The sequence below is a fragment of the Balaenoptera physalus genome (genome assembly GCF_965194825.1).
Source record: "Balaenoptera physalus genome assembly, chromosome: 9".
Taxonomy (NCBI): domain Eukaryota; kingdom Metazoa; phylum Chordata; class Mammalia; order Artiodactyla; family Balaenopteridae; genus Balaenoptera; species Balaenoptera physalus.
The window spans coordinates 84192874-84213258 of NC_138888.1; positions in this window are offsets into that span (position 1 = coordinate 84192874).

Consider the following 20385-nt stretch of genomic DNA (forward strand, 5'->3'; position numbering starts at 1 on the left):
TTGGACAAGCAACATTCTAACCATTACCCCAATTGAAAAAATTAAAACAACGAACTAGGAGTAATGAGACATAGACTTATGGGGGATTTTCCTGGCACATTCCATTCAAATTTACAACCTAGACAAACGACTTCTAGAATGGCTCTGCTGCCCTAGTACCCAGATTTGGGAATGGAGAAATGCTGCATCCTTGTGGCCGTTTCCCACAACAGCAGCTTTAAACCCACTGCAAAAGGTCACTAAATATTCACCAATTGCAGTTCTGTAAATGACACCTGCCCTCCAAAAAATACTGAGGTCGAAAATCGACCAAAAAATTCTAGAGTGCAACCTTCCAAAAAGAATATTTGAAGAGGTATATTATACTCACACTTTTTTGCTTTTTTCTTTTAACAGAAAAGAAAAAGCCGTGGGAAAATGATGAATTGTAGGAATTTTTACAAACATGTAAACCCAAATTACAAAAACCTATCAGCTCACACCAGTCATAATGGCCATCAAAAATAATTCTGCCAACAATAAATGCTGACGTGATTGTGGAGAAATGCGTACCCTTGATTCTAAGGGGGACGTGGTAAGAGCCACTAATGAAAGCACAATGGAGTTGCCTTGAAAAGGTAAACGTTGAGCTACCGTACCAGTCAATCAATCATACCCACTGCTGGGTCTATCACCTGAGAAAATGAAAATCAAAAATCACAGGCTGGCAATCCTGCACTCCAGCAATATTTACCATAGGCAACACTTGGAAGCAACGAAAATGTCCATCGACAGAGGAATGCACCAAGAAGAAGTGGTCCATGTACACAATGGAATATTAGCCATGGAAAACATTGAAGCACTGCTCTTTGAGGCACCATACTTGAGCCTGGAGATAATCACAAAACATGAAGTAGGTCGGAAAGCAAAACACCTATATCCTATATTATCACTTATGGCATTATCTAATAACTGACACAGATGAACATATTTCCAAAGAGAAAGACACTCACAGGCTTAGAAAACAAACTATGCTCATCTGAAAGGAAAGGAGGGGGGAAATTGAGAAATGAACATTAGTGTTACCATACATATACAAATACATATTATATACATGTATCAAAAACACCGAACATATAGCAAGGGAGGTCGACGGAACACTGTAATATTTTACATGGGAAGAGGATCTGTACATTAATAGACATACATAATGTACAAATGAACCAGATTGTGTACACCTAGGACAAACAATATTCTAAACTTTACCCAGATTAAAAAAATTTTAAAAACCCAGAAGAAGTAATGAGACATAAACTTATGGGGATTCCTCCTGGCAATTTCCATTCTAATTTACAACCTAGGACAATGACTTCCAGAAAGGCTCTGCTGCCCTAGTACCCAGATTGGGGAATGGAGAAATGCTACCTCCTTGTGGCCGTTTCCCACAACAGCAGCTTTGAACCCACTGCAAAAGGTCACTAAATTTTCACCAACTTGCAGTTCTGTAAATGATACCTGCCCTCCAGAAAATTTCTGGGGTCTAAAATCGACCAAAAAATTCAAAAGAGGGCAAGCTTCGAAGAAGACAAGTTCAAGAGCTATATTGTACTCACGGGTTTTTCTTTTAAGAGAAAAGAAAAAGGGGTAGGAATATGACGAATTTAAAAAATTTTAATGACATGCATACCCATATTACAAAAACCTATCAGCTCACAGCAGTCAGAATGGCCATTAGGAAAAATGCTGCAAAAAATAAACCGTGAAGGGAGTGTGGAGAAATGCGTACCTTCGGTTGTAAGGGGGGGGCATGTAAAGAGCCACTAATGAAAACACAGTGTAGGTGCTTTGAAAAGGGAAACATTGAGCTACCAGTCAATCAATCACAACCACTGCTTGGCCTATCACCTGAGAAAATGAGAATCAAAAAGTCACAGGCTGGCAAACCTGTACGCCAGCAAGATTTACCATAGCCAGCACTTGGAAGCAATGAAAATGTCCATCAACCGAGGAATGCACCAAGAAGAAGTGGTCCACGTACACAATGGAATGTTACTCTAATAATAAATATAAACTCAATTTAAAAACAAACAAAAGCAAGGAGACATCAACATTTGTGGGTTTATCCGGGCACATTGCACTCTAATTTATAACCGAAGAACACCACTGGCCGGTAGGTCTGTTTCCCTAGTACCAGCATGGGAAACGTAGAAAGGCTGCCGCTCTCTGGCCGTTACCTGCAAAAGCAGGTTTAAAGCCTGAGCTAATGGTCACTTCATATGAACAAGTACTGCAGGGCTGTAAATGAAACCTGCCCTCAAAATGTCTTGAGGGAGATAATGGCCAAAATATTTCAAATGGTGACACATACTTTAAGAAAACACTGTGAAGAAATAAGCTCTAATCACAGCTGGAAAAATAAAAAGATCATGTCTTAAAGCTCAATTTCAACGCATTATGAGACACATGCAAATTCAACCACAAAGAGGTATCAGCTCACACCACTCAGAATAATCATCAGCAAAAACTACAAAGAATAAATCCTGAAGGTGCTGGGAAGAAATACATGCCCTCCACTTTAAGTGGGACGTAACCTGGAAAGAGCCACTAAGGAGAACAGAACAGAGGTGCCTTTAAAAAGTCAACATTGAGCTACCATATGATCCAGCAGACCTATTCCTGGACCTATAAACTAAGAAGACAGAATTGGAAGGACACAGCCACGCAAATCTGCATTGCACACTATTACAATAGCCAAGATATGGAAGTATCCAAAAAGTCCACCGACAGATGGGTGGACAAAGAAGAACTGCTACCTGTACAGATGGAATATGAGCTAGTGAAAAAATGAAACAATGCCATTTGCAGCACCGTAGATGAGTCTAGAAGTAATCACGCAACTTGGAGTAAGTGAGAAAGCGAAAGACACATATCCTATCATATCATATATAGGGGTTACCTAAAAAATGATACAAACAAAGATATTTCCACAGAGAAACACTATCATAGAATCAATATAAAAACGTATGGTTCACCAAATAGAAAGGTGTGAGGAATGGATACATTACCGTATTGAGGTTAACAGAGAGATACAAACACCTGTGAAATATGTAATCACCAAAGACCTAAGCAATACCAAGAGAAGACTACTCAACATTGTTTCATAACCTACCTGGGAAAAGGCTCCGAAGAAGAATAGATATAGGTATATGTGTGATAGAACCACATCTTGCACACCTAGAACAAACAAAACATTGTAATCAAGTTTGCTGTGATAAAAAATAAAAATTAAGTTAAAAATACCAACAAGAAGTAATGAGACATACATTAAAGGGCGTTTTCCTCTCACATGCCATTCTAATTTACAACCTAGAACACCACTTCCAGTAAGGCTCTGTTGACCTAGTAACCAGATTTGGTAAAGGAGAAATGCTGCCGCCATGTGGCCGATTCCCGCAAGAGCAGCTTTTAACCCACAGCTAATGGTCACTTACCATTCACAAGGACTCAGGGCTGTAAAGGACACCTGCCCTCAAAATTGTGCTGAGGTAGGGAATGGATAAAAAAAATTCAAAACAGGCAAAATTTTCAAGAAGATAGTATGAAGAGGTAAGTTTTACTCACTCTCTTTTTAAAGAAAGGAAAATGGATAAAAGCTCAGCCTCAGGAAGTATTAGACTCATGCAATCTAATCTACAAAAAGTCTTCAATTCACACCAGTCGACTGACCATTGGCAAAAAGTCTACAAACAATAAATGCTGAAGAGGTTTTAGAGAACTGTGTACCCTCTAGCTGCTGGTGAGATGTAAAAGGGTTAAACGCTAATAATGAGAACAGGAAAGAGCTGCGTTTAAAAGGAAAAATTGAGGTACCAGTCAATCCAGCAGGCGCACCAATGGGCCTCTCACCTGAGAAGACCAGAATGAAGAAGACCCGGGCTGCAAAAGCTGCACTGCAGCCTTATTCACAATAGACAAGACAGTGAAGCAACCTAAATGTCCATCTACAGATGAAAGGATAAAGAAGAAGTGGTCCATGTACACAATGAATACTAGCCATGGAAAACAATGAAACACTGCTCTTTGAGGCCCCATAGATGATCTTGGAGATAATCACAGAACATGAGGTAAGTCGGAAAGCAAAAGTCCTATATCCTATGATATCACTTATAGGCGTTATCTAATAACTGACACAAATGAACATATTTCCACACAGAAAGTCAATCACAGACTTATTAAAAAAGAACTATGCTTATCTAAAAGTAAAGGTGGGGGGAATGGATAAATGAAGATTAGCGTTACCATATGTATACAAATACATATTATATACATATATCAAAAAGACCGACCATATAGCAAGGAAGGATTACGGAACACTGTAATAATTTACAAGGGAAGAGGATCTCTACATAAATAGGTATGTAGAATATGTAGATGAACCAGAGTGTGTACACCTTGGACAAGCAACATTCTAACCATTACCCCAATTGAAAAAATTAAAACAACGAACTAGGAGTAATGAGACATAGACTTATGGGGGGTTTTCCTGGCACATTCCATTCAAATTTACAACCTAGACAAACGACTTCTAGAATGGCTCTGCTGCCCTAGTACCCAGATTTGGGAATGGAGAAATGCTGCATCCTTGTGGCCGTTTCCCACAACAGCAGCTTTAAACCCACTGCAAAAGGTCACTAAATATTCACCAATTGCAGTTCTGTAAATGACACCTGCCCTCCAAAAAATACTGAGGTCGAAAATCGACCAAAAAATTCTAGAGTGCAACCTTCCAAAAAGAATATTTGAAGAGGTATATTATACTCACACTTTTTTGCTTTTTTCTTTTAACAGAAAAGAAAAAGCCGTGGAAAAATGATGAATTGTAGGAATTTTTACAAACATGTAAACCCAAATTACAAAAACCTATCAGCTCACACCAGTCATAATGGCCATCAAAAAAAATTCTGCCAACAATAAATGCTGACGTGATTGTGGAGAAATGCGTACCCTTGATTCTAAGGGGGACGTGGTAAGAGCCACTAATGAAAGCACAATGGAGTTGCCTTGAAAAGGTAAACGTTGAGCTACCGTACCAGTCAATCAATCATACCCACTGCTGGGTCTATCACCTGAGAAAATGAAAATCAAAAATCACAGGCTGGCAATCCTGCACTCCAGCAATATTTACCATAGGCAACACTAGGAAGCAACGAAAATGTCCATCGACAGAGGAATGCACCAAGAAGAAGTGGTCCATGTACACAATGGAATATTAGCCATGGAAAACATTGAAGCACTGCTCTTTGAGGCACCATACTTGAGCCTGGAGATAATCACAAAACATGAAGTAGGTCGGAAAGCAAAACACCTATATCCTATATTATCACTTATGGCATTATCTAATAACTGACACAGATGAACATATTTCCAAAGAGAAAGACACTCACAGGCTTAGAAAACAAACTATGCTCATCTGAAAGGAAAGGAGGGGGGAAATTGAGAAATGAACATTAGTGTTACCATACATATACAAATACATATTATATACATGTATCAAAAACACCGAACATATAGCAAGGGAGGTCGACGGAACACTGTAATATTTTACATGGGAAGAGGATCTGTACATTAATAGACATACATAATGTACAAATGAACCAGATTGTGTACACCTAGGACAAACAATATTCTAAACTTTACCCAGATTAAAAAAATTTTAAAAACCCAGAAGAAGTAATGAGACATAAACTTATGGGGATTCCTCCTGGCAATTTCCATTCTAATTTACAACCTAGGACAATGACTTCCAGAAAGGCTCTGCTGCCCTAGTACCCAGATTGGGGAATGGAGAAATGCTACCTCCTTGTGGCCGTTTCCCACAACAGCAGCTTTGAACCCACTGCAAAAGGTCACTAAATTTTCACCAACTTGCAGTTCTGTAAATGATACCTGCCCTCCAGAAAATTTCTGGGGTCTAAAATCGACCAAAAAATTCAAAAGAGGGCAAGCTTCGAAGAAGACAAGTTCAGGAGCTATATTGTACTCACGGGTTTTTCTTTTAAGAGAAAAGAAAAAGGGGTAGGAATATGACGAATTTAAAAAATTTTAATGACATGCATACCCATATTACAAAAACCTATCAGCTCACAGCAGTCAGAATGGCCATTAGGAAAAATGCTGCAAAAAATAAACCGTGAAGGGAGTGTGGAGAAATGCGTACCTTCGGTTGTAAGGGGGGGCATGTAAAGAGCCACTAATGAAAACACAGTGTAGGTGCTTTGAAAAGGGAAACATTGAGCTACCAGTCAATCAATCACAACCACTGCTTGGCCTATCACCTGAGAAAATGAGAATCAAAAAGTCACAGGCTGGCAAACCTGTACGCCAGCAAGATTTACCATAGCCAGCACTTGGAAGCAATGAAAATGTCCATCAACCGAGGAATGCACCAAGAAGAAGTGGTCCACGTACACAATGGAATGTTACTCTAATAATAAACTCAATTTAAAAACAAACAAAAGCAAGGAGACATCAACATTTGTGGGTTTATCCGGGCACATTGCACTCTAATTTATAACCGAAGAACACCACTGGCCGGTAGGTCTGTTTCCCTAGTACCAGCATGGGAAACGTAGAAAGGCTGCCGCTCTCTGGCCGTTACCTGCAAAAGCAGGTTTAAAGCCTGAGCTAATGGTCACTTCATATGAACAAGTACTGCAGGGCTGTAAATGAAACCTGCCCTCAAAATGTCTTGAGGGAGATAATGGCCAAAATATTTCAAATGGTGACACATACTTTAAGAAAACACTGTGAAGAAATAAGCTCTAATCACAGCTGGAAAAATAAAAAGATCATGTCTTAAAGCTCAATTTCAACGCATTATGAGACACATGCAAATTCAACCACAAAGAGGTATCAGCTCACACCACTCAGAATAATCATCAGCAAAAACTACAAAGAATAAATCCTGAAGGTGCTGGGAAGAAATACATGCCCTCCACTTTAAGTGGGACGTAACCTGGAAAGAGCCACTAAGGAGAACAGAACAGAGGTGCCTTTAAAAAGTCAACATTGAGCTACCATATGATCCAGCAGACCTATTCCTGGACCTATAAACTAAGAAGACAGAATTGGAAGGACACAGCCACGCAAATCTGCATTGCACACTATTACAATAGCCAAGATATGGAAGTAACCAAAAAGTCCACCGACAGATGGGTGGACAAAGAAGAACTGCTACCTGTACAGATGGAATATGAGCTAGTGAAAAAATGAAACAATGCCATTTGCAGCACCGTAGATGAGTCTAGAAGTAATCACGCAACTTGGAGTAAGTGAGAAAGCGAAAGACACATATCCTATCATATCATATATAGGGGTTACCTAAAAAATGATACAAACAAAGATATTTCCACAGAGAAACACTATCATAGAATCAATATAAAAACGTATGGTTCACCAAATAGAAAGGTGTGAGGAATGGATACATTACCGTATTGAGGTTAACAGAGAGATACAAACACCTGTGAAATATGTAATCACCAAAGACCTAAGCAATACCAAGAGAAGACTACTCAACATTGTTTCATAACCTACCTGGGAAAAGGCTCCGAAGAAGAATAGATATATGTATATGTGTGATAGAACCACATCTTGCACACCTAGAACAAACAAAACATTGTAATCAAGTTTGCTGTGATAAAAAATAAAAATTAAGTTAAAAATACCAACAAGAAGTAATGAGACATACATTAAAGGGCGTTTTCCTCTCACATGCCATTCTAATTTACAACCTAGAACACCACTTCCAGTAAGGCTCTGTTGACCTAGTAACCAGATTTGGTAAAGGAGAAATGCTGCCGCCATGTGGCCGATTCCCGCAAGAGCAGCTTTTAACCCACAGCTAATGGTCACTTACCATTCACAAGGACTCAGGGCTGTAAAGGACACCTGCCCTCAAAATTGTGCTGAGGTAGGGAATGGATAAAAAAAATTCAAAACAGGCAAAATTTTCAAGAAGATAGTATGAAGAGGTAAGTTTTACTCACTCTCTTTTTAAAGAAAGGAAAATGGATAAAAGCTCAGCCTCAGGAAGTATTAGACTCATGCAATCTAATCTACAAAAAGTCTTCAATTCACACCAGTCGACTGACCATTGGCAAAAAGTCTACAAACAATAAATGCTGAAGAGGTTTTAGAGAACTGTGTACCCTCTAGCTGCTGGTGAGATGTAAAAGGGTTAAACGCTAATAATGAGAACAGGAAAGAGCTGCGTTTAAAAGGAAAAATTGAGGTACCAGTCAATCCAGCAGGCGCACCAATGGGCCTCTCACCTGAGAAGACCAGAATGAAGAAGACCCGGGCTGCAAAAGCTGCACTGCAGCCTTATTCACAATAGACAAGACAGTGAAGCAACCAAAATGTCCATCTACAGATGAAAGGATAAAGAAGAAGTGGTCCATGTACACAATGAATACTAGCCATGGAAAACAATGAAACACTGCTCTTTGAGGCCCCATAGATGATCTTGGAGATAATCAGAGAACATGAGGTAAGTCGGAAAGCAAAAGTCCTATATCCTATGATATCACTTATAGGCGTTATCTAATAACTGACACAAATGAACATATTTCCACACAGAAAGTCAATCACAGACTTATTAAAAAAGAACTATGCTTATCTAAAAGTAAAGGTGGGGGGAATGGATAAATGAAGATTAGCGTTACCATATGTATACAAATACATATTATATACATATATCAAAAAGACCGACCATATAGCAAGGAAGGATTACGGAACACTGTAATAATTTACAAGGGAAGAGGATCTCTACATAAATAGGTATGTAGAATATGTAGATGAACCAGAGTGTGTACACCTTGGACAAGCAACATTCTAACCATTACCCCAATTGAAAAAATTAAAACAACGAACTAGGAGTAATGAGACATAGACTTATGGGGGGTTTTCCTGGCACATTCCATTCAAATTTACAACCTAGACAAACGACTTCTAGAATGGCTCTGCTGCCCTAGTACCCAGATTTGGGAATGGAGAAATGCTGCATCCTTGTGGCCGTTTCCCACAACAGCAGCTTTAAACCCACTGCAAAAGGTCACTAAATATTCACCAATTGCAGTTCTGTAAATGACACCTGCCCTCCAAAAAATACTGAGGTCGAAAATCGACCAAAAAATTCTAGAGTGCAACCTTCCAAAAAGAATATTTGAAGAGGTATATTATACTCACACTTTTTTGCTTTTTTCTTTTAACAGAAAAGAAAAAGCCGTGGAAAAATGATGAATTGTAGGAATTTTTACAAACATGTAAACCCAAATTACAAAAACCTATCAGCTCACACCAGTCATAATGGCCATCAAAAAAAATTCTGCCAACAATAAATGCTGACGTGATTGTGGAGAAATGCGTACCCTTGATTCTAAGGGGGACGTGGTAAGAGCCACTAATGAAAGCACAATGGAGTTGCCTTGAAAAGGTAAACGTTGAGCTACCGTACCAGTCAATCAATCATACCCACTGCTGGGTCTATCACCTGAGAAAATGAAAATCAAAAATCACAGGCTGGCAATCCTGCACTCCAGCAATATTTACCATAGGCAACACTTGGAAGCAACGAAAATGTCCATCCACAGAGGAATGCACCAAGAAGAAGTGGTCCATGTACACAATGGAATATTAGCCATGGAAAACATTGAAGCACTGCTCTTTGAGGCACCATACTTGAGCCTGGAGATAATCACAAAACATGAAGTAGGTCGGAAAGCAAAACACCTATATCCTATATTATCACTTATGGCATTATCTAATAACTGACACAGATGAACATATTTCCAAAGAGAAAGACACTCACAGGCTTAGAAAACAAACTATGCTCATCTGAAAGGAAAGGAGGGGGGAAATTGAGAAATGAACATTAGTGTTACCATACATATACCAATACATATTATATACATGTATCAAAAACACCGAACATATAGCAAGGGAGGTCGACGGAACACTGTAATATTTTACATGGGAAGAGGATCTGTACATTAATAGACATACATAATGTACAAATGAACCAGATTGTGTACACCTAGGACAAACAATATTCTAAACTTTACCCAGATTAAAAAAATTTTAAAAACCCAGAAGAAGTAATGAGACATAAACTTATGGGGATTCCTCCTGGCAATTTCCATTCTAATTTACAACCTAGGACAATGACTTCCAGAAAGGCTCTGCTGCCCTAGTACCCAGATTGGGGAATGGAGAAATGCTACCTCCTTGTGGCCGTTTCCCACAACAGCAGCTTTGAACCCACTGCAAAAGGTCACTAAATTTTCACCAACTTGCAGTTCTGTAAATGATACCTGCCCTCCAGAAAATTTCTGGGGTCAAAAATCGACCAAAAAATTCAAAAGAGGGCAAGCTTCGAAGAAGACAAGTTCAAGAGCTATATTGTACTCACGGGTTTTTCTTTTAAGAGAAAAGAAAAAGGGGTAGGAATATGACGAATTTAAAAAATTTTAATGACATGCATACCCATATTACAAAAACCTATCAGCTCACAGCAGTCAGAATGGCCATTAGGAAAAATGCTGCAAAAAATAAACCGTGAAGGGAGTGTGGAGAAATGCGTACCTTCGGTTGTAAGGGGGGGCATGTAAAGAGCCACTAATGAAAACACAGTGTAGGTGCTTTGAAAAGGGAAACATTGAGCTACCAGTCAATCAATCACAACCACTGCTTGGCCTATCACCTGAGAAAATGAGAATCAAAAAGTCACAGGCTGGCAAACCTGTACGCCAGCAAGATTTACCATAGCCAGCACTTGGAAGCAATGAAAATGTCCATCAACCGAGGAATGCACCAAGAAGAAGTGGTCCACGTACACAATGGAATGTTACTCTAATAATAAATATAAACTCAATTTAAAAACAAACAAAAGCAAGGAGACATCAACATTTGTGGGTTTATCCGGGCACATTGCACTCTAATTTATAACCGAAGAACACCACTGGCCGGTAGGTCTGTTTTCCTAGTACCAGCATGGGAAACGTAGAAAGGCTGCCGCTCTCTGGCCGTTACCTGCAAAAGCAGGTTTAAAGCCTGAGCTAATGGTCACTTCATATGAACAAGTACTGCAGGGCTGTAAATGAAACCTGCCCTCAAAATGTCTTGAGGGAGATAATGGCCAAAATATTTCAAATGGTGACACATACTTTAAGAAAACACTGTGAAGAAATAAGCTCTAATCACAGCTGGAAAAATAAAAAGATCATGTCTTAAAGCTCAATTTCAACACATTATGAGACACATGCAAATTCAACCACAAAGAGGTATCAGCTCACACCACTCAGAATAATCATCAGCAAAAACTACAAAGAATAAATCCTGAAGGTGCTGGGAAGAAATACATGCCCTCCACTTTAAGTGGGACGTAACCTGGAAAGAGCCACTAAGGAGAACAGAACAGAGGTGCCTTTAAAAAGTCAACATTGAGCTACCATATGATCCAGCAGACCTATTCCTGGACCTATAAACTAAGAAGACAGAATTGGAAGGACACAGCCACGCAAATCTGCATTGCACACTATTACAATAGCCAAGATATGGAAGTAACCAAAAAGTCCACCGACAGATGGGTGGACAAAGAAGAACTGCTACCTGTACAGATGGAATATGAGCTAGTGAAAAAATGAAACAATGCCATTTGCAGCACCGTAGATGAGTCTAGAAATAATCACGCAACTTGGAGTAAGTGAGAAAGCGAAAGACACATATCCTATCATATCATATATAGGGGTTACCTAAAAAATGATACAAACAAAGATATTTCCACAGAGAAACACTATCATAGAATCAATATAAAAACGTATGGTTCACCAAATAGAAAGGTGTGAGGAATGGATACATTACCGTATTGAGGTTAACAGAGAGATACAAACACCTGTGAAATATGTAATCACCAAAGACCTACGCAATACCAAGAGAAGACTACTCAACATTGTGTCTTAACCTACCTGGGAAAAGGCTCGGAAGAAGAATAGATATATGTATATGTGTGAAAGAACCACATCTTGCACACCTAGAACAAACAAAACATTGTAATCAAGTTTGCTGTGATAAAAAATAAAAATTAAGTTAAAAATACCAACAAGAAGTAATGAGACATACATTAAAGGGCGTTTTCCTCTCACATGCCATTCTAATTTACAACCTAGAACACCACTTCCAGTAAGGCTCTGTTGACCTAGTAACCAGATTTGGAAAAGGAGAAATGCTGCCGCCATGTGGCCGATTCCCGCAAGAGCAGCTTTTAACCCACAGCTAATGGTCACTTACCATTCACAAGGACTCAGGGCTGTAAAGGACACCTGCCCTCAAAATTGTGCTGAGGTAGGGAATGGATAAAAAAAATTCAAAACAGGCAAAATTTTCAAGAAAATAGTATGAAGAGGTAAGTTTTACTCACTCTCTTTTTAAAGAAAGGAAAATGGATAAAAGCTCAGCCTCAGGAAGTATTAGACTCATGCAATCTAATCTACAAAAAGTCTTCAACTCACACCAGTCGACTGACCATTGGCAAAAAGTCTACAAACAATAAATGCGGAAGAGGTTTTAGAGAACTGTGTACCCTCTAGCTGCTGGTGAGATGTAAAAGGGTTAAACGCTAATAATGAGAACAGGAAAGAGCTGCGTTTAAAAGGAAAAATTGAGGTACCAGTCAATCCAGCAGGCGCACCAATGGGCCTCTCACCTGAGAAGACCAGAATGAAGAAGACCCGGGCTGCAAAAGCTGCACTGCAGCCTTATTCACAATAGACAAGACAGTGAAGCAACCAAAATGTCCATCTACAGATGAAAGGAAAAAGAAGAAGTGGTCCATGTACACAATGAATACTAGCCATGGAAAACAATGAAACACTGCTCTTTGAGGCCCCATAGATGATCTTGGAGATAATCACAGAACATGAGGTAAGTCGGAAAGCAAAAGTCCTATATCCTATGATATCACTTATAGGCGTTATCTAATAACTGACACAAATGAACATATTTCCACACAGAAAGTCAATCACAGACTTATTAAAAAAGAACTATGCTTATCTAAAAGTAAAGGTGGGGGGAATGGATAAATGAAGATTAGCGTTACCATATGTATACAAATACATATTATATACATATATCAAAAAGACCGACCATATAGCAAGGAAGGATTACGGATCACTGTAATAATTTACAAGGGAAGAGGATCTCTACATAAATAGGTATGTAGAATATGTAGTTGAACCAGAGTGTGTACACCTTGGACAAGCAACATTCTAACCATTACCCCAATTGAAAAAATTAAAACAACGAACTAGGAGTAATGAGACATAGACTTATGGGGGATTTTCCTGGCACATTCCATTCAAATTTACAACCTAGACAAACGACTTCCAGAATGGCTCTGCTGCCCTAGTACCCAGATTTGGGAATGGAGAAATGCTGCATCCTTGTGCCGTTTCCCACAACAGCAGCTTTAAACCCACTGCAAAAGGTCACTAAATATTCACCAATTGCAGTTCTGTAAATGACACCTGCCCTCCAAAAAATACTGAGGTCGAAAATCGACCAAAAAATTCTAGAGTGCAACCTTCCAAAAAGAAAATTTGAAGAGGTATATTATACTCACACTTTTTTGCTTTTTTCTTTTAATAGAAAAGAAAAAGCCATGGAAAAATGATGAATTGTAGGAATTTTTACAGACATGTAAACCCAAATTACAAAAACCTATCAGCTCACACCAGTCATAATGGCCATCAAAAAAAATTCTGCCAACAATAAATGCTGACGTGATTGTGGAGAAATGCGTACCCTTGATTCTAAGGGGGACGTGGTAAGAGCCACTAATGAAAGCACAATGGAGTTGCCTTGAAAAGGTAAACGTTGAGCTACCGTACCAGTCAATCAATCATACCCACTGCTGGGTCTATCACCTGAGAAAATGAAAATCAAAAATCACAGGCTGGCAATCCTGCACTCCAGCAATATTTACCATAGGCAACACTTGGAAGCAACGAAAATGTCCATCGACAGAGGAATGCACCAAGAAGAAGTGGTCCATGTACACAATGGAATATTAGCCATGGAAAACATTGAAGCACTGCTCTTTGAGGCACCATACTTGAGCCTGGAGATAATCACAAAACATGAAGTAGGTCGGAAAGCAAAACACCTATATCCTATATTATCACTTATGGCATTATCTAATAACTGACACAGATGAACATATTTCCAAAGAGAAAGACACTCACAGGCTTAGAAAACAAACTATGCTCATCTGAAAGGAAAGGAGGGGGGAAATTGAGAAATGAACATTAGTGTTACCATACATATACCAATACATATTATATACATGTATCAAAAACACCGAACATATAGCAAGGGAGGTCGACGGAACACTGTAATATTTTACATGGGAAGAGGATCTGTACATTAATAGACATACATAATGTACAAATGAACCAGATTGTGTACACCTAGGACAAACAATATTCTAAACTTTACCCAGATTAAAAAAATTTTAAAAACCCAGAAGAAGTAATGAGACATAAACTTATGGGGATTCCTCCTGGCAATTTCCATTCTAATTTACAACCTAGGACAATGACTTCCAGAAAGGCTCTGCTGCCCTAGTACCCAGATTGGGGAATGGAGAAATGCTACCTCCTTGTGGCCGTTTCCCACAACAGCAGCTTTGAACCCACTGCAAAAGGTCACTAAATTTTCACCAACTTGCAGTTCTGTAAATGATACCTGCCCTCCAGAAAATTTCTGGGGTCTAAAATCGACCAAAAAATTCAAAAGAGGGCAAGCTTCGAAGAAGACAAGTTCAAGAGCTATATTGTACTCACGGGTTTTTCTTTTAAGAGAAAAGAAAAAGGGGTAGGAATATGACGAATTTAAAAAATTTTAATGACATGCATACCCATATTACAAAAACCTATCAGCTCACAGCAGTCAGAATGGCCATTAGGAAAAATGCTGCAAAAAATAAACCGTGAAGGGAGTGTGGAGAAATGCGTACCTTCGGTTGTAAGGGGGGGCATGTAAAGAGCCACTAATGAAAACACAGTGTAGGTGCTTTGAAAAGGGAAACATTGAGCTACCAGTCAATCAATCACAACCACTGCTTGGCCTATCACCTGAGAAAATGAGAATCAAAAAGTCACAGGCTGGCAAACCTGTACGCCAGCAAGATTTACCATAGCCAGCACTTGGAAGCAATGAAAATGTCCATCAACCGAGGAATGCACCAAGAAGAAGTGGTCCACGTACACAATGGAATGTTACTCTAATAATAAATATAAACTCAATTTAAAAACAAACAAAAGCAAGGAGACATCAACATTTGTGGGTTTATCCGGGCACATTGCACTCTAATTTATAACCGAAGAACACCACTGGCCGGTAGGTCTGTTTCCCTAGTACCAGCATGGGAAACGTAGAAAGGCTGCCGCTCTCTGGCCGTTACCTGCAAAAGCAGGTTTAAAGCCTGAGCTAATGGTCACTTCATATGAACAAGTACTGCAGGGCTGTAAATGAAACCTGCCCTCAAAATGTCTTGAGGGAGATAATGGCCAAAATATTTCAAATGGTGACACATACTTTAAGAAAACACTGTGAAGAAATAAGCTCTAATCACAGCTGGAAAAATAAAAAGATCATGTCTTAAAGCTCAATTTCAACACATTATGAGACACATGCAAATTCAACCACAAAGAGGTATCAGCTCACACCACTCAGAATAATCATCAGCAAAAACTACAAAGAATAAATCCTGAAGGTGCTGGGAAGAAATACATGCCCTCCACTTTAAGTGGGACGTAACCTGGAAAGAGCCACTAAGGAGAACAGAACAGAGGTGCCTTTAAAAAGTCAACATTGAGCTACCATATGATCCAGCAGACCTATTCCTGGACCTATAAACTAAGAAGACAGAATTGGAAGGACACAGCCACGCAAATCTGCATTGCACACTATTACAATAGCCAAGATATGGAAGTAACCAAAAAGTCCACCGACAGATGGGTGGACAAAGAAGAACTGCTACCTGTACAGATGGAATATGAGCTAGTGAAAAAATGAAACAATGCCATTTGCAGCACCGTAGATGAGTCTAGAAGTAATCACGCAACTTGGAGTAAGTGAGAAAGCGAAAGACACATATCCTATCATATCATATATAGGGGTTACCTAAAAAATGATACAAACAAAGATATTTCCACAGAGAAACACTATCATAGAATCAATATAAAAACGTATGGTTCACCAAATAGAAAGGTGTGAGGAATGGAAACATTACCGTATTGAGGTTAACAGAGAGATACAAACACCTGTGAAATATGTAATCACCAAAGACCTAAGCAATACCAAGAGAAGACTACTCAACATTGTTTCATAACCTACCTGGGAAAAGGCTCCGAAGAAGAATAGATATAGGTATATGTGTGATAGAACCACATCTTGCACACCTAGAACAAACAAAACATTGTAATCAAGTTTGCTGTGATAAAAAATAAAAATTAAGTTAAAAATACCAACAAGAAGTAATGAGACATACATTAAAGGGCGTTTTCCTCTCACATGCCATTCTAATTTACAACCTAGAACACCACTTCCAGTAAGGCTCTGTTGACCTAGTAACCAGATTTGGTAAAGGAGAAATGCTGCCGCCATGTGGCCGATTCCCGCAAGAGCAGCTTTTAACCCACAGCTAATGGTCACTTACCATTCACAAGGACTCAGGGCTGTAAAGGACACCTGCCCTCAAAATTGTGCTGAGGTAGGGAATGGATAAAAAAAATTCAAAACAGGCAAAATTTTCAAGAAGATAGTATGAAGAGGTAAGTTTTACTCACTCTCTTTTTAAAGGAAGGAAAATGGATAAAAGCTCAGCCTCAGGAAGTATTAGACTCATGCAATCTAATCTACAAAAAGTCTTCAACTCACACCAGTCGACTGACCATTGGCAAAAAGTCTACAAACAATAAATGCGGAAGAGGTTTTAGAGAACTGTGTACCCTCTAGCTGCTGGTGAGATGTAAAAGGGTTAAACGCTAATAATGAGAACAGGAAAGAGCTGCGTTTAAAAGGAAAAATTGAGGTACCAGTCAATCCAGCAGGCGCACCAATGGGCCTCTCACCTGAGAAGACCAGAATGAAGAAGACCCGGGCTGCAAAAGCTGCACTGCAGCCTTATTCACAATAGACAAGACAGTGAAGCAACCAAAATGTCCATCTACAGATGAAAGGATAAAGAAGAAGTGGTCCATGTACACAATGAATACTAGCCATGGAAAACAATGAAACACTGCTCTTTGAGGCCCCATAGATGATCTTGGAGATAATCAGAGAACATGAGGTAAGTCGGAAAGCAAAAGTCCTATATCCTATGATATCACTTATAGGCGTTATCTAATAACTGACACAAATGAACATATTTCCACACAGAAAGTCAATCACAGACTTATTAAAAAAGAACTATGCTTATCTAAAAGTAAAGGTGGGGGGAATGGATAAATGAAGATTAGCGTTACCATATGTATACAAATACATATTATATACATATATCAAAAAGACCGACCATATAGCAAGGAAGGATTACGGAACACTGTAATAATTTACAAGGGAAGAGGATCTCTACATAAATAGGTATGTAGAATATGTAGATGAACCAGAGTGTGTACACCTTGGACAAGCAACATTCTAACCATTACCCCAATTGAAAAAATTAAAACAACGAACTAGGAGTAATGAGACATAGACTTATGGGGGGTTTTCCTGGCACATTCCATTCAAATTTACAACCTAGACAAACGACTTCTAGAATGGCTCTGCTGCCCTAGTACCCAGATTTGGGAATGGAGAAATGCTGCATCCTTGTGGCCGTTTCCCACAACAGCAGCTTTAAACCCACTGCAAAACGTCACTAAATATTCACCAATTGCAGTTCTGTAAATGACACCTGACCTCCAAAAAATACTGAGGTCGAAAATCGACCAAAAAATTCTAGAGTGCAACCTTCCAAAAAGAATATTTGAAGAGGTATATTATACTCACACTTTTTTGCTTTTTTCTTTTAACAGAAAAGAAAAAGCCGTGGAAAAATGATGAATTGTAGGAATTTTTACAAACATGTAAACCCAAATTACAAAAACCTATCAGCTCACACCAGTCATAATGGCCATCAAAAAAAATTCTGCCAACAATAAATGCTGACGTGATTGTGGAGAAATGCGTACCCTTGATTCTAAGGGGGACGTGGTAAGAGCCACTAATGAAAGCACAATGGAGTTGCCTTGAAAAGGTAAACGTTGAGCTACCGTACCAGTCAATCAATCATACCCACTGCTGGGTCTATCACCTGAGAAAATGAAAATCAAAAATCACAGGCTGGCAATCCTGCACTCCAGCAATATTTACCATAGGCAACACTTGGAAGCAACGAAAATGTCCATCGACAGAGGAATGCACCAAGAAGAAGTGGTCCATGTACACAATGGAATATTAGCCATGGAAAACATTGAAGCACTGCTCTTTGAGGCACCATACTTGAGCCTGGAGATAATCACAAAACATGAAGTAGGTCGGAAAGCAAAACACCTATATCCTATATTATCACTTATGGCATTATCTAATAACTGACACAGATGAACATATTTCCAAAGAGAAAGACACTCACAGGCTTAGAAAACAAACTATGCTCATCTGAAAGGAAAGGAGGGGGGAAATTGAGAAATGAACATTAGTGTTACCATACATATACCAATACATATTATATACATGTATCAAAAACACCGAACATATAGCAAGGGAGGTCGACGGAACACTGTAATATTTTACATGGGAAGAGGATCTGTACATTAATAGACATACATAATGTACAAATGAACCAGATTGTGTACACCTAGGACAAACAATATTCTAAACTTTACCCAGATTAAAAAAATTTTAAAAACCCAGAAGAAGTAATGAGACATAAACTTATGGGGATTCCTCCTGGCAATTTCCATTCTAATTTACAACCTAGGACAATGACTTCCAGAAAGGCTCTGCTGCCCTAGTACCCAGATTGGGGAATGGAGAAATGCTACCTCCTTGTGGCCGTTTCCCACAACAGCAGCTTTGAACCCACTGCAAAAGGTCACTAAATTTTCACCAACTTGCAGTTCTGTAAATGATACCTGCCCTCCAGAAAATTTCTGGGGTCAAAAATCGACCAAAAAATTCAAAAGAGGGCAAGCTTCGAAGAAGACAAGTTCAAGAGCTATATTGTACTCACGGGTTTTTCTTTTAAGAGAAAAGAAAAAGGGGTAGGAATATGACGAATTTAAAAAATTTTAATGACATGCATACCCATATTACAAAAACCTATCAGCTCACAGCAGTCAGAATGGCCATTAGGAAAAATGCTGCAAAAAATAAACCGTGAAGGGAGTGTGGAGAAATGCGTACCTTCGGTTGTAAGGGGGGGCATGTAAAGAGCCACTAATGAAAACACAGTGTAGGTGCTTTGAAAAGGGAAACATTGAGCTACCAGTCAATCAATCACAACCACTGCTTGGCCTATCACCTGAGAAAATGAGAATCAAAAAGTCACAGGCTGGCAAACCTGTACGCCAGCAAGATTTACCATAGCCAGCACTTGGAAGCAATGAAAATGTCCATCAACCGAGGAATGCACCAAGAAGAAGTGGTCCACGTACACAATGGAATGTTACTCTAATAATAAATATAAACTCAATTTAAAAACAAACAAAAGCAAGGAGACATCAACATTTGTGGGTTTATCCGGGCACATTGCACTCTAATTTATAACCGAAGAACACCACTGGCCGGTAGGTCTGTTTCCCTAGTACAAGCATGGGAAACGTAGAAAGGCTGCCGCTCTCTGGCCGTTACCTGCAAAAGCAGGTTTAAAGCCTGAGCTAATGGTCACTTCATATGAACAAGTACTGCAGGGCTGTAAATGAAACCTGCCCTCAAAATGTCTTGAGGGAGATAATGGCCAAAATATTTCAAATGGTGACACATACTTTAAGAAAACACTGTGAAGAAATAAGCTCTAATCACAGCTGGAAAAATAAAAAGATCATGTCTTAAAGCTCAATTTCAACGCATTATGAGACACATGCAAATTCAACCACAAAGAGGTATCAGCTCACACCACTCAGAATAATCATCAGCAAAAACTACAAAGAATAAATCCTGAAGGTGCTGGGAAGAAATACATGCCCTCCACTTTAAGTGGGACGTAACCTGGAAAGAGCCACTAAGGAGAACAGAACAGAGGTGCCTTTAAAAAGTCAACATTGAGCTACCATATGATCCAGCAGACCTATTCCTGGACCTATAAACTAA